Raw genomic sequence first — 9,321 nt, 5'->3', positions numbered from 1 at the left:
TGCACCAATCAACATTTAATACATGGAGATTCTTCGGATGGCAGCATTCGATCTCACGAACACGAGTCCAACATCATACCGACCAGGTTATCCTGAGGCCGGTATAGCACTGGTTGGTAGGGCAATGAGCCCAGATCCAAGAGTTCGTGAGTTTGATCCCCACCAGCCGAAGATTCCCCGTGTAGTAAATGGTGACTGATGCTCGTTAAATCTCTGGAGTCGCAAAGTCCTCCATGTTCCCATAACAAATCAATACCTCTGGGGGTACTGATCCAGGAGTTTCCGTGTCTTCTGGATTGGGTTAAAAATTACAAGGCTACGGAGTTGAACATCAGTAGTCGTAAACCTAAAATTGGGTCGGCTGTTCAACGACGGATATAAAATATAAACATACCAGGTACCAAATTTTTTAATGACATGGAGGTTGAAAAAGAGCACACACAAAAAAGTTTGCTTTTCATCTATGTATGGTTAACTGTTGTAAGTTTGTAACAGTTGAACCTGATGGTTAATCTTTGCCGGCCAGTGCTCTCTAGGCTTATTATGTAAATAGCGCGAAAAAAAAAGCCACAGTTTTGTGAAGACGAAAAGCGCTTGTGACCTAATTTTTATTGTTTGAAAAGTTACTGCAGAGTTGTAATGTCAAGAAAATAAAAAAAATTAAAAAATTTAAAATCAATAGTTTATGCTGAAGAAAAAAAATCACACTGAATTGGCGATTTAAAGAAATAAATATTCTTTTTTTTTTTTAAATTTTAGGCTTTTTTGTCCATTCTAAAGCCCATTCAGATAACGTAGTTTTTCGAAACTCTTTCACCAAAGAAATTTTTAAAAAAAGCAACAGTCCTACACTTGAAGCAATTTTAAACCACATATACCGTCTTGCGGAGAAGAATTATCTGAACTTTAGAACGGACAAATGACTTAAATATTTTAAAAGTTATTACTTTTTTTTTAAATCTCCAATTTGGCGACATTTTTCCCCCAGATGGAAATTATCAAAATCACTGCCTTATTCTCAGTTTTAGCAAGTTTTTATTAGCCCAAAAAATGCGGCATTGCGTTAAACTTTTAAATAATAAACGTTTAGGCCACATATAGTTTTCATTTTCACAAAACTGTGACTTTTCTCCATATAGACTGTAGTGTATCTACCACTACAAAAATATAATTCCAATTAACCAGAATATAAGACATGTTAACTCGATTCTATAGAAAAAACGGGCAGAACTTGACCCAATAGTCATTGTTTTAAACTTACAGAAGTTATAAACCTAGCATAGTGTTCGACAAATAGCATCATTTTACAAAATTTGACGAAAGTTATGTATTAAATTTGACGAAGAATTTGCAGACCATGCAGAGGCAGCATTGTTTTTCCAAGTCAAGCAACGTTGAAGTGATGTTTCTAGCAGTGAAAAATAGATTCTAACAAAACTATAGTTTTTACTCTACATTTATATGCTATAGCATTTTCAAAATGAGTATATAGGGAGCTGACTACATTGTGGCAAAATGGATCCTACCAATCATGAATAATTGTTACAAACAAGCAACAATTATAATTCGCTGATGTATGCATTAGCGCTAATATCTGTATTTAGAGCACGAGACTCTTAATATCGGGGTCGTGGGCTCGATTCCCAGTTTGGGCGTTTGTTTTGCGTATGATCGTGGAGTCAGTAGAGTAGGTAGCATAAGGCAAAGAAATTTGTAAACTGAGGGCTCCGGAGTTCGATCCCGGTCTAGGGTCAGTCTGGAGCCATGATGGCTCAAGGGATAGAGCGTTCGCCTTCCAATGAGTTGAACCGGGTTCGAAATCAAGCGATGGGTGGTCGATACGAATCCGCATCCACCTTGCATCGACCACAGTGCTGACGTGAAATATCCTCAGTGGTAGACGAATCATGGGTTAAATTACTCCTGCTGTCAGGCTAACCGCGAGAGGTTCTCGGGGTCTTCCTCTCCATGTGAAGCAAATGCGGGTTAGTTCCATCAAAAAAAAATCCTTTACGAAGGCAAATTTCGCCCATTGCTTACAATATCTAGGAGTTTACCTTGTCTTCTGGATTGTGTTCAAAATGACAAGGCTACGGAGTTGAATATTAGTTGTCGTAAACCCAAAATCGGGTCGGCTGTTCAACGACGTATATAAAATAAAAATAAAAAATTTAAATGGCAACGGAGAACAACTTGACCAAGAATTACTAACTAAGCAGAAATAAAAATTTCCTTGGACGGAGTAAAATATTTTTTTAATAAATTACATTTTGTTGTTTAATTATTATTAATATCTTTTTTCTATTTTTTTTTTTCAGGATTGCCTTCTTGCTCTGAAAGAAATAATATTAAATGAAAAAAATCAAAATTGAGAAACAGCATTAAAATGTACAAAATCGAAATTTTATGCATTTTCGTTTGTTAAAAATGATTTAAAATGTTTGTAATCTGCAACTTACAATAAAATTATGAATCTCTGTGCTAGCTTATGAATTTTATATTTGTTGCATTTAAAAAAGGAAATGGATTATATACATTTTTGATTTTTGACGATTAGATGTTCGCATTATAATTGTACACAGAGAAGGAAATTCTGGTACAATTACCGGACTGCCAGTGTCCTTTCTGGTAATAAAAAAAACTGCAATTCTGATGGCAATAAAAACCTAAATTCACTATTCATAAATGCTGGGATTGCCTGGTCGGTAAGGCGCTGGGCTCATGTCTAAGAGTTCGTGGGTTCGAATTCCACCTCCTGAAAACTCCCCGTGTAGTAAATGGTGACTGATGCACGTTAAATCTGTCAAGTCGCAAAGTCCTCCATGTTCCCATAACAAATCAATGCCTCTGGGGGTACTGGATTGGAGATCGATCGTTCTCTGATTCAGGTCAATATAACGATCTGTGGATGAATGAATGTATGTATGAATGGGTTCGCCCTATAAATGGATGTGACGTATGGGTGTGACAGAAGTCGAATTCTTGGCCATAGATGGCGCCACTGGAATGGCTCTAGATAGCCCTCTGCCTAAAACAGGCATACGAAAACAGCAAGAACAACTATTCATATGATATAGAGTTGACTGTAAATTCTAATCTTAAAATTTATAGTTCTTGTTAACATACATTTACTAAAAAAATACAAAACTATAAAGCAAATTTAAACGAATAAATGGTTTTTATACCATAACATAATGTGTCAGGATAATATTACCAAATTTTACAATATTTAACAAATTATTATAATACCACTTTTTATATTAATTTTCGAAAATAACTACCAGAGTTCTTCAGTAAAAACTACCAAATTATTTGTAGTTTCCAAAGTGAAAGAAAAGCATTAAATTTTACCATATTCTGACATATTCGATTATAATTTTTTTTCTCAATGTTGCCTATTTGCTAATGCAGTAAGGGGAAATGTTGAAGCAAAACGTTTTGTCAAAGCAATAAAAAAAAACTCCTTATAATTTTAAGTTTTAGTTGAACTAGTACCCTAGTTCAATTAGGGACACATTTTTATTTTAATTGTTTTTCTTAAGGTATCAGACTGAGAGAAAATTATCAATTTCAGCGAAAGTTTCTATCTACTACTATTATAATTATAATTTTCTATATTTGAAATTTCAATTTTTATATTTCTACATTTCTATATTATATTTTTACATATCTATATTATATTTTTATGTTTAGATATTTTCTCAAATATAGTTAATCAATATATTTGAAGTTCATAAGCTATTAAAAAAAAACTATAAATTTTTAAGCTCCGATTTCTAAAAAGGATTTTTTTTTTGTATGCTGACAAACGAAACTGAAACTCCCCAAAACGGAACTAAAATTATTTTTTATGTTTGAGTTTCTTATTATTTTCTTTATTTACAAAAATTAAATTTTGAAGAAAAGAGAAATTAAATTTAAATTAAAGACAAATAGAATTGATAATGGGGTTTGTTTTAACGAATATTTTACTCCATTTTTTCAAAATTCGAATAACTTTGTTGTTAGCACTCTAAATATACTAAAAAGCATCCTTTACATTTGCTCAGCTATTTACATCCTCTTAAAATGAAGCTATTGTTAAAGGATACTATCAACGTTCCTCTTTAAAATTCTTCGGTTAAGCGAGATTCTCTGACAACTAATTAGTTTCAGTGAATCACTTTTTTTTAAAAAGACTTTAAAGTATTTCAACAATTTTCAATTGAAAAAAAAATACGTGGAAGAACATTGAAAACTTTTAACCAATAAAAATAGCAGCAGCACTTAAACTACGTATTTTTTTTTTAAATATCTCTGAGAAGCAAAAATCCCGTTCTTGAAATGTATTTGTCGTTAGAGAAAATATACAAGTAGAAAAAAAATTCTAGTAAATTCTCCGTGTTGTATAAAAAGGACATTTCTATTAAAAGAAAAGAAAGAAAGAAAACGAAAAATCTATTACTTTTTTTTATTTTATATTATTTACGTCGTTGAACAGCCGACCCAATTTTTGGGTTTACGACTTCTAATGTTCAACTCCGCAGCCTTGTCATTTTGAACCCAATCCAGAAGACAAGGGAACTCCTGGATCGAGTATTGGGAGAAATTTTGCCTTCGCGGAGGATTTTTTTGATGGAACTAACCCGTATTTTCGTTACATGGAAAGGAAGACCGCGGGAACCTCTCACAGTTAGCTTGTAGCTTGACGGCAAAGGGACTTCATTCCGAGATCCGTCTACCACGGAGGATATTTAACGTCAGCGCTGTGGTCGGTGCAAGTCGGATGTGGAATTCGCATCCACCAGCTATCGGTGGGACTCGAACCCTGTTCACCTCACTGGGAGTCGAACGCTCTATCTCCTGAGCCATCGCGGTTCAAAATTACTTAAACTACTCAATTGGTATATCTATATTCTATATCTATATTCTATATCTATATTCTATATCTATATTCTATATCTATATTCTATATCTATATTCTATATCTATATTCTATATCTATATTCTATATCTATATTCTATATCTATATTCTATATCTATATTCTATATCTATATTCTATATCTATATCTATATTCTATATCTATATTCTATATCTATATTCTATATCTATATTCTATATCTATATTCTATATCTATATTCTATATCTATATTCTATATTCTATATTCTATATCTATATTCTAAAAATAGATGCCTATATCGCGCCTAAAACTAGGTTAAAAATTTATATAGCTTGTTTAAAATTGAAGCACTTGGTCATAATTTATATATAACTTGGTTAAATTCCAAGCACAAGATTTTATATGAAGATACTTGGTTTTAAGTCAAAAACAACCCAATTAAAATTAAAGTAACTTCACTGCATTATTTTTGTTTTGTTTCATATATAAACTTTTGTTATAGTAACAATAAATAATCCTTAATACCTTTGCCACTTTTATAAGCACTCGAACGTAAGAAATAATTTTAAAAAAATAGATAAATTAATAAGATCTGAAAAATTAACGATACTAATTATTTATTTTTCCTCAAAACGTTTACGAATGTTACGTAGGGCGAAATGTTTCAAATAATAGATGTAGAAGGAAGTCATGCAGTTTTCCTTGTCATGCAGTCACCTTGTCATGCAGTAAACCTTGCAATAGGGGAAGATTAGTTCGTTGTATTTCTGCCCAACAGCCAAAAAGACAATACCACCACATATTTAATTAAAAATACAAAACTTAAAAAGCAATTTTAACCGAATAAATGGTTTTCATGCTAACAACTCAAGACTGGTACTGACAGGTGAAAAAAAAAATTTTTTTTTTAGAATAAGTTTGTATATATCCTATAATCACTATATTATTATTGTACAGTCCGCAAAAAAAAAAAATGAATCACCCTGAATAACTTTCGTTCTAATGATCGGATTTTCGCGAACTAAGTGTCAATCTTAATGGTTCCTGGGGGTGACCTCAAATATGCTAATTAATTAGTGCTAACTATTAATTAAGTTACGAAATCAGACACAAAAACGTACTTTCTCTGAATAAACATGCATTTTTTTTTAACATATTTGGATTTCTTATCTTCAAAATATAGGGGGTAGCCGCAATCTGGGAAATGTGGTCCCCATAGTTTCGTCAGGAGAGCGATTCAAAGTTCGTACCCCTTAATGTTAATTTCGCTTTTTGCGTTTTCAGTCATATTTTCAAAACTAATGAAGCAATTCAAAAAAAAATTGCACCCACTCATAAAACTCATTTACCCAAAGCTAATTTCCTGCAAAAAATAATTTTTAATAATTATTTATTATTTTTTATTATTTAATTAAAGTGAGGATGAAAAAATATTGAATTATAAGGTATGAATTTTTTTAAACCATATTAATCTACATATTTTTCAATTGAAAAATCTAAAGTTTCAACTGTTTTTATTTATTAGAAGCTGAGAAAAATTAAAATTAATTATTTTTAAGAAAATAATTTGGCGACAATAAAGAAATAACTGATTGGGGCGATTAATATTAAAATGTGATAAACTTGGGAGGAACTTGACTTCGCGCGCGTAGCGTAAAATTTCATTCATATTTTTTTCGCTAATAATCGTTTGCTAATCTTTTTATTTTTATTTCTTTCACACTATGAAATACGATGTTTCTTTTTTAGTCATTTAATAATTTATTTCCAATTTAGTTAAGAATTTTGAATAAAAAACACTTCATTCAACAAATGTCTAGTTTTAAAAAAGCGTGCTTCTGATAGAGTACACCAGATTGTGCTTATTTAATGTGATTATTTTTGATTTTTCTTATTTTGTTTTTCAATAACTGATACAATTTCAATAATATACTTACGTATGCATAGATTTGGAATAATATATTCATCAATTTCTTGAATATATATTTTATAAATATTAATAAAAATACGTAGCCAACATTTTTAAACATCTCTCACAACATCGCAAATTTCTCAACATCTTATAGGGTAAACTAAACAATGAAGGAACACTTAAGCTTAGCTTGCCTTTAAAAAAAATTCATAAAAATTTCAAAATTTGTAATTTTAGCTAAATGATGGTGTCGACATATTTGTTATTAAATGCAAATTATATAAAAAAAAGTTAGATAACTTACATAATATTGTTTTAAGCTTTTGGTGGTTTAAATAATAAGTAGTAAGATGACCAAGTGAAGGAACAGTTCTTACCAGTGAATAAACACTAAATTTTCCAGTGAATGAACACTTAATTTTGAGAATGTTTGATGCTCGTTAGGAATCCATGTGCCACACAAATGTATAAAAAAAACAATATTTTTCTTGGAATTACGACATATAACCATAGTTAATGTGGACAATCTTACTTTTTTTTTCAGTCATGGAATGGAAAGTAAAATATGTTTGAATACATAATTTTAAAAAAAATGTTTTTCATTTTGTTCTCACAGTTTAATAGTTCGTTCTAAATTATGAATGTTTATCATTGTGTAATCCGATGATGTTTTTATTATTATTATAATTCGATCATTTTTTGTTTACTCTTTTCCCCATATTTTTTAAGCTTTTTTTTAAAAATCTTTTTAAGTATTTTTTTTCTCTTCGTCATGAGTAATTTATTTCTTTTTCTTTTGATTTAACCTTCCTCTTTTTTCCAAATTTTGGGTCAATGTAAATGTATCTCCGAAATTTCTTTTGATTTTCCAGTTCCATTTCCAGAATTCCTCACTGGATAATAAATGAGAAAAAGGAGTTTCGAAGTTTGAGTAAAACCCATCTCTCATTGACTTATATCTAGTAGTTACTTATAAAACCAATTGTTTTTGCAACTAACAATGCCTCAAGAGGACTTATATTAAAATCAATTTTCAAGATACTTTCATTATTAATGTTAGTTGTCTCAGCTTCAGAGCCAAAATTTGATTATGCAATTGTTCTTTTTGAAATAAATTCTTCAATATTGAAGAAAGCACAGGCTATTGGATATTTGGGAGATTAAACTTTTCTGTCAATGTTCCTTTAAAAATTTGCAACATAACTTGTGAGATTTCCTTCTCAAGCTTCTGAAGAAATAGCGCATCGTTACTCTCAAAGCATGTGTTTTGTTGATAAGTTGTCTTGCTCATTAACTCTTGGTGTCTGTTTTGCATGCATTTGTTACAGTCAACGTTTTCTACATCGAATGGAAAAATATCGCATTTCATAAAAGCATTTTAACTTCATCAGTTGATGCCTCAAATCTTATTTAAAAATTGATGTAAAATTTTCTAGACATATTGTTTTACAATTCTTTTGTTTTCAAGATCTAACGAGAGATTTCCATGAATTAGGTAGAAAACTAAACCAGAAAATTTGTTTTGAGGAACAAAACTTGCTCAGTATCAAATTGATATGAGATTTATACCTATCCAGAAGAAGCAAAATATGGAATTTGATTGCATTTTTAATTAGCCATGAGAAGAAACATTTGCAATACATTTGTAAAATGTTGCTGCGGTCATCGTTTCATTTCATGAATAGCTTTTTCCAATGAAATGTGTAGCAGGGACTGATTCTGTAATATCTCAACGAATTCTTCTGTAAGGAAAAACTACCAATGGAGGTACTTTTTCCTTCCTAGGTACTTTAGAATATAAATCCTTATAATTTTTAAGGCCGAAGATTTTTCCCGTTTAAGGGCAGTATTCGACTCTTATTTCATTCGCATTGTAAATACAATCACTTTATAAAAGGATGCCAGGGCTACTTCAGTCCTAAAGATTCTTCTGAAGTTCTTAAAACCAGTATTTCGAATATTATTCTTTAAGGGAAGTTTTGCCTTTTGAAATTATTTCGCATTGCACTGAGTTATCGGTGGATGTCGCCTTAAAAAAAACTTCATCCATTTTTCACCTAGATAATTGTCTTTAAATGGATTTTTCCTACCAGTTCCCGTTAGGACATTAAAGATGGCAATAAGATAATAATTTAGCTAATTATTGGCACAAAATCCTGCAAGGAAATTTTCTATTCAAGCTTTTATTATTATATTTAGTTGTTATATTTAGTTAATAAACATAGTTTATTAAGGTGTCTAAGGTATGATGTAATAACTAATCACTACATTTATAAAGATAAATAATAAATTAATTATTATTATAATTCCTTAAATAAATTTAGCAATTAAATTTTTCATATTTAAATGAAATTGTTATAGGAACTATTCATACAACATTTAACTGAATTTTAGGAGTCCTCTATTTCGCTGAACTACTAATTATCCATGTAAAATCATATTTCACACATACTATTCATTCACTGGGAAATCTATTCTCAGTGAAGGAACATGCCTGTTCCTTCACTGGTTAGAAGTTGTTTTTT

The sequence above is a fragment of the Parasteatoda tepidariorum genome, chromosome 4, assembly GCF_982258835.1.
Source record: "Parasteatoda tepidariorum strain Cologne lab strain chromosome 4, Ptep-v5.0, whole genome shotgun sequence".
Classification (NCBI taxonomy): Eukaryota; Metazoa; Arthropoda; class Arachnida; order Araneae; family Theridiidae; genus Parasteatoda; species Parasteatoda tepidariorum.
This window is presented reverse-complemented; position numbering follows the sequence as displayed.